General features: G+C 32.5%; 1 protein-coding gene across 1 annotated transcript in view; it reads left to right on the forward strand.

The window, feature by feature from the left end:
* Positions 1–7,500, forward strand: part of Tusp (WD40 superfamily protein Tusp) — a 407,606-nt gene that overhangs the window by 40,860 nt on the left and 359,246 nt on the right.

Genomic DNA, 7,500 nt, shown 5'->3' on the forward strand with positions numbered 1-7,500 from the left:
CAATTTGTGTATTTTTTTTTTTTTAAGAATATAAACATTCTTAGTTGTCCAAATTGATCTCTGGCCTTAGGTTCCTCTTTTCTCTTAACTCTGTTCTAATGAATGAGTGTTTGATTAGTTTCTTTTAGGCAAGGAAGTAGTGTACAATCTATGCAATACCACCAAAAGGGGAAAAAAAAATAATAGCCCCAAATTCTCCTTAACGTAAAAATGTTAAATGCCTCTATAGTATTCAGCTGATTTTTTTTTTTTTCCTGAATCCAATTTTCGAACGTAAATCCCAGTTATTTGACTGTGACTTATTGCTCTACTACTCAATACCAAAGGTTAGTTTAATCATTCAAGATTGCCTAAGAACCATAGAACACAGACTTTGATTACAGTAGCTTATTAAACGGAAACTAATCAAAAGTCGGAATGAATCTAAAAAATCAATCTCAAGTTAATTTAATAACAATATCAACATTCATAATTGTACTTTTTTTTTTGTTTTTTTCTAAATTTCATGGCTTCTGGCTATTACTCTTTACATCTCATTACTAATCACTATGAGAGGATGGTTGATTAAAGAAATATATCGACCCTTTTATAATAGCAAGCACGTTGATCGAATAATCAAATGAAATTTAGCAACGATTGCGACAAAATATTAAAAGTACATTTAATAATCTCTATAAGCAATGAGACAAATTCTTATACAAATACGCTTATTATTTATTTAAGAAATTATTATTCATGTTAAGAAATGCCCGCAAATGGTCATCAGTTTGTAATTCTATATTATTCCTGTTATATCATGACTCATCTACTGTACATAAGCTAAGAGGTGTTGTTAAGTTGGAACATGATAGTAACAAAACTTAATGATTGTGTTGAATTAAAGTCAGAGCTCAGTGATTGGTTGATATTTATATGCATACAGTATATGTATATATATATATATATATATATATGTATGTATGTATGTATATATATACATACACAGTTTAACTCTTTATATACATCTAAAAATCAGTAAAAGACTCACACTACTATACAACGTTTCATTCTTAATACTAAAATAAAATTATCATGAGAACACATTAAAATGAACAGGATAAATATAACACTTTCTAAAATTAACATTCCGTCGCAATCCAGTAATGCTTGCGAATCTTTACATATTAAAGGACATCATTCATTCGATATATATAAATATTTATATTAATATGGCTACACTATTACTATGAAAATGTATTGTGAAACGTTGGCTGAAATGGAAGCAGATATTTAGCAAATATTGAATGGCATAAAATCGCAAATCAATTACATAATCTCTGTAATAAAAAATTAAAATTATGATCACAATTCAGATATTTATGTTGTTTAACAGGAGTCCGGAAAACGTACAGTACTGTAAAATACATTTATTACCCGTTCACACCCGGAGAGAGAGAGAGAGAGAGAGAGAGAGAGAGAGAGAGAGAGAAAGGATTTTGGATGTCACAAAGACTTTTTACTCCATCCCGCCGTGACTCCATTTGCTCCTGTGTAAAGCGAATTGGTTTGTTTAGAGTGTTTTTATGATTTTGTCCTACTTATTCTTGAAATTGTTTACCGTGTTACAATTTATTACATCTGTTGGAAGTCTATTCCAAATATTTCCCTATTTTGTATGTAAGAAGGAAATTGCCACATTGAGTGGTGTTGTACATTTTCAATTCCAGTTTGTATGCGTTACCTCTGGACTGATCTGTGCTAAGCGTGAATAAATAGTTGTAATCTACATTTGTTATTTCTTCAAGAATTTTGAATGCCTCTATTACCTGACCCCCTTAGTCGTCGAGTTTGTAGATCAAATAAGTTCAAATGTTCCATCCTCCACCTATATCCAAATTATCATAGTGTTGGAACCAGTTTGATGACCCGAGAGAGAGAGAGAGAGAGAGAGAGAGAGAGAGAGCGTGTTACAAGGATTTTGGATGTCTCGAAAAGATTTTATTCCATCCGCGGGAGACTCCTCTGGACTGATTTATGCTAAAAGTAAAGAGGTTATTATAGTCTACATGAGAGAGAGAGAGAGAGGAGAGAGAGAGAGAGAGAGAGAGAGAGTAATAACAAGGTGCATAATCAAACTGGTAATCTATCAATGTGGGGACATACTTGTTAAGAGGAGGGGCACCTTACAGAAGCCCCAGACAAATACTTCCTCCTCCTTCCAGAACAATGACGCACTTCTGCATTGGAAAGTTCTGTCGCAGGACAAAGGTTTGCATAAAATGGGAGGGGTCTTACCACAGCAATAACTCATTCGGCAGGTTACAGAAGGCGGGTCACTAGCACGAAAGTTAAAAGTGATAGAAAGGAGAGCGAGTCTTTTAGACGATTTTACTTTTTAGGAGAAAATATTTTTCATCAGTCATTACATTCTAGTGAATGGATCGTTGGTTATTCACTCGATATTTACCTCTTGGCTGTGTACGTTTATTCATTTGTGTTTTCACTTTTTAACAGTTTCAATATTATTTATCATAGAGCTCTTAAACTTTCAAGTAATAGACTTTAGGGTAGTTTGCTGATTATAGATCCTTTTCACGAGAGAGAGAGAGAGAGAGAGAGAGAGAGAGAGAGAGAGAGAGAGAGTTCACGGATGTGTACTAAAAACATTAAGCAATAACCACCAAAAATATTCCTGTCCACAGATCACAAATACGCGATAATAATAATAATAATAATAATAATAATAATAATAATAATAATAATAATAATAAAAGAGAACCTCATTCATATATCCAACCATGGTAAAGAATGACATAGGCATAATGTTGCAATGAACAAATGAAAAAATAACACGAAACACTGGAGACAAAAATGCTAAATGGTTAAAAAATAAAACTTGATATTTTCCATCAGCGTCTCTTCGACCTTCAATCCACTCCCCCCCTTAAAAAGACTTACCTTCCCATTAGCAACTATTCGCCGCCTCAACCCCCTCTCTTCCAGCCAACACCTCTCCCGTTCCGACGCTCCCTTGGGAGGCAGGGGAAAGGGGGATAGACGAGAAGGAACTGTCAAGTTCCCCCTTCATGTCAGCCAAGGCGATGATCGACATCCCATTAATGTTAAAGAAAACGGGAATATCATTGCCAGATATTCTCAGATGGAAATATTCGATTCGTAGGTGACGGGCCCGTGCAGGAAATACCAATTAAAAGCTAACTGGGGAGAGTGATTTCAAGAAATTACTTATAAAATATACTTAATTATAATAAATATTTCTCGAAGCATGTGTGTTTACTAGAAGAAACTACCTGACAAGTACTCCGTGGTGTTTTCAACCGGGTTAAATTACTTCTTTTCCAATTTGGGATGAATTCCATTAGTAATTGGGATACTCATATACGAACTGTTTGCTAATGACGAGCCGTAATTACATTAGGGGAGCGATATCACTATCAACGTAAATGGGAATACAAATACTCACACACACGCACGCATCCACGCACATACACTCATATATAGTGTGTGTATGTGTCTGTGTGTATATATATATATATATATAATGTATATATATATATATATATATATAAACTATTATCACATATATTGTAAGTAGTATATATATATATGAATTATTATTATATAGTGTGTTTAATGTGTGTGTGTATATATATATATATATATATATATGGGCGTTTGTGTATGTATCTGCATGAAGTTTATCTGATAATAAGATAGTGTTCAAACTATGACTAATCATGGCTGAAGAAAGACATGAGAAGTCTCAGAGAGAGAGAGAGAGAGAGAGAGAGAGAGAGAGAGAGATAACAAGCAATTCAAAAGATCAAAGCTATGAGACGTGATGTTTGGGGGGCATATCTAGGAAAAGGAGTTTTATGAAGGTTACAAATTTGACTTACCCTCCTGCACGGAGTAGTCAGAACGAAAGGGCCAATCATAAGAGGATAAAATACCGTTTGCCTCCTTTGAAAAGCTCTCGGCAGAAACGTATAAAAGGAGATTTTCTCCCCTTAAAAAAAAAAAAAAAATAAATAAAAAAAAAAATTAAAAAAAAAAACAGAAGAAGAAGAAGAAGAAGAAGAAGAAGAAGAAGAAGAAGAAGAAGAAGAAGAAGAAGAAGAAGAGGAAGAAGAAGGGGAAATCTGGCTAATTCTGCTTTTTTCTTTTTTCACTGAGATAATGGAAATATTGAAATTAAACGGTATATTTTTTGTATCCTTTTTATATCATTTCTTTAATCTTTTATTCTTAGTGTAATGAATGAAGATGTAGACATTCGCATCAAAACTAAGAACATCATAAACATTATGATCTCGTAATATAATGAAATATTTCTAATATCACCTGGAGATTTAACAATAATAATAATAATAATAATAATAATAATAATAATAATAATAATAATAATAATAATAATAATAATTTTAATCCGGAATTCTCCATAAAAACCTACTGCTCCAGCCGTATTTCAGTAAAATACAGGCGACCGTAATTTGTACCCTACTTTGTTATTATCTTTTACGGGTTGGGGGACCGTAATATAACTTCTTTACGTCAATGTATCCGTTTTTGAAACGGTAAATGCCTAGCAACATTTATTCCAGAATTTCTACGGATTATTATTATTATTATTATTATTATTATTATTATTATTATTATTATTATTAGCTAAGCTACATACAACCTTAGTTGGAAAAGCAAGATGCTATAAGCCCTAGGTCTACAACAGGGAAAAAATAGCCCAGTGAGGAAAGGAAATAAATAAACGATATAAGAAGTAAAGAAAAATTAAAATAAAATATTTCAATAACATTAACAACATTACGGCCAATTTCTAACAGTGTAAGAAAAATAAAAAGATATATTAATTGAACTATGATATCATAAGGCTATAATAAAACTATCGAGATCACCAATGCCATGGGCGAAGTATACTTAATCTATTTCCCTTTTTCGCGTGGATAAACTTCAGGCTACGATGGAGATATCTTTCCTGGAAATACGCCAGTGTTTGCATACGCCTGAACGCTGGAATTCTTGGCAAGGGGAATTCCAGCGTCCTTGCATTGAAATTCGAAGTTTCGAATACCATTGAAATCATTAGTGCTTCATCTGTCTATACACACTTCATCTGTCTATACACACGATCTACTGTACTGTATATATGAGCTGTGTGTGTATGTATGTATGTATATATATATATATATATTATACACTGTATATATACTGCACATATATACACTGTATATATATATATATATATATATGCAGTATATATACAGTGTATGTATACAAATATATATATATATATATATATATGCAGTATATATACAGTGTATGTATACAAATATATATATATATATATGTATACAGTGTATATATATATATATATATATACACACACATATATATACACTGTATATATACTGCATATATATACACTGTATATATATATATATATATATATACTGTATATATGTATGAATGTATACTGTATATCATCAGTAATTACTAGTCCAAAGACACGACCTTTTGGCAAGAAGCTGCCAGATCAAAGTCCTTCCCCCCATAGTTACAACCCACCATACGAAGACCACTATCCAGCAAGTACACAATACGTTAATTATATCAATAAGAATAAAACACATTTGGCAAAAGGCGGGTCATAAAGACTTTTCCCATCTCTGTGAACACGTACTTAGTGGTTTTTTTTTTTTTTTTTTTTTTTTTTCTCTAAGCGCAGCTACACCTTGACTACAATATACTACAATTACTTTCAAGTATTAAGTCTAATACACACACAAACAAAGTCACTCCAACACCCAAAATTATAAAAGACACCTCACACGTCTTGAACTGTCGACCTAACCGCACCAGGACTCGTGGCTGCTGGGAGGAAAGACGCTGGTAAATGGTACAACACATGAACATTCGCTACTGGGATCTAAGCGATGTCAGGCAGGGCAGCCGATCGGGACTACGGTCTATCCCTACGCCAAAGCAAAGTCCTTCAAAAGAAGGCAACCGTGCTTACCCCATACAAAATGGGAAAAAGCATGTTAATAGAAGAAATTTACAGAAACATAATGGCTTTATATTGGGTATGTCTGCATGGCTTCCTTAAGGAAATATATATATATATATATATATATGTATATTGTGTGTATATATATATATGTATGTATGTATATATATATATATATATATATATAGATTATATCTGCATTCTTCTGTCCTTCCTCACACTAATACTGCTAAGGTAATCCGAGGCCTTAGGAGGAGATGATGATGTTGAGGCACTGTGGGTACATATTTACGAAAGTTTGCAATACTCCAATACGGATTTACTGTAAAATTTTCAGCATGAATACTATTCATGATTCATTAGATTAATTCATTTGATCTAAAGGTTCAACTTGCATGGAATTGAACACTCCTATACTGCAATAAAGTGAACAAATTCGGTGGTGTAATAGTCTTCAATACTACTAGTTATTTTTGCGTTTGCAACTTTTTTTTTATACTGAGAATATTTTTTGTCTAATCCAATTCGTAGTTATCGGTTACAAAACATTAGTTGATGAAGCGATCAAATACGTAACACTCATGTTATGACCTACAATATAGTAAAAAAAATACCATTCAAGTTACATTTGTCGTGGGATGAAAATAAATATTTATATCAAGTATGTACATTTCCGAGTAGAAAGAGCAATTACAATATTTCAATTGTCCATTATTTCTTATATCGTTTATTTATTTCCTTATTTACTTCACTCACTAGGCCATTTTTCCCTGTTGGAGTCTTTGGGCTTATAGCATCTTGCTTTACCAACTAGGGTTGTAGCTTAGCTAATAATAATAATAATAATAATAATAATAATACACAACATTTACTAATTCATCCATAAAACAAGCGAACAATCGAACACGGAAACCTGCAAGTTACTAAGTTACACCTCACAAAAAGATCAAGTCACTGAATGAAGATCAAAGTTCAAACGGAGCAGATTTTAATACAATATGAAGGAATTCTTTGATGGAGTATAGTGCGCGAGAGATGTTGCATTATGCATTAATGAGAACGTCACTTCGAAAAGGCGAGGTCATTAAAGGTAACAGTCTCATTTGCATATAGCAACACGTGGGGCGTTAGAGCTTCACATGCAACGAAAATAAAACTTCTAATGTATGTATGTATGTATGTATGTATGTATGTATGTACAATCGCGTTAAAAATATCGCAACCTGTTTCAAAATGTTTCGTTATCTCATAACGATAATGATGAAAAAGAAGCATTTGGCAACTTTTTTTTCTTGGCAGAGAATTAATAACTACGACTCCGTATCAATAATATTCCAAGAGAAAAAAGTAAAATGTGTACGATATAATTAAGAAATTGTTGAGAACCAACTGAGCGAAAGATTTGAAACAAGGTAGCGATATTTTTGCTGACGATTGTGCATATGTATATATTTAGCAAATAAATATACATTCAC

Source organism: Palaemon carinicauda, chromosome 1, assembly GCF_036898095.1.
Source record: "Palaemon carinicauda isolate YSFRI2023 chromosome 1, ASM3689809v2, whole genome shotgun sequence".
Lineage (NCBI taxonomy): Eukaryota > Metazoa > Arthropoda > Malacostraca > Decapoda > Palaemonidae > Palaemon > Palaemon carinicauda.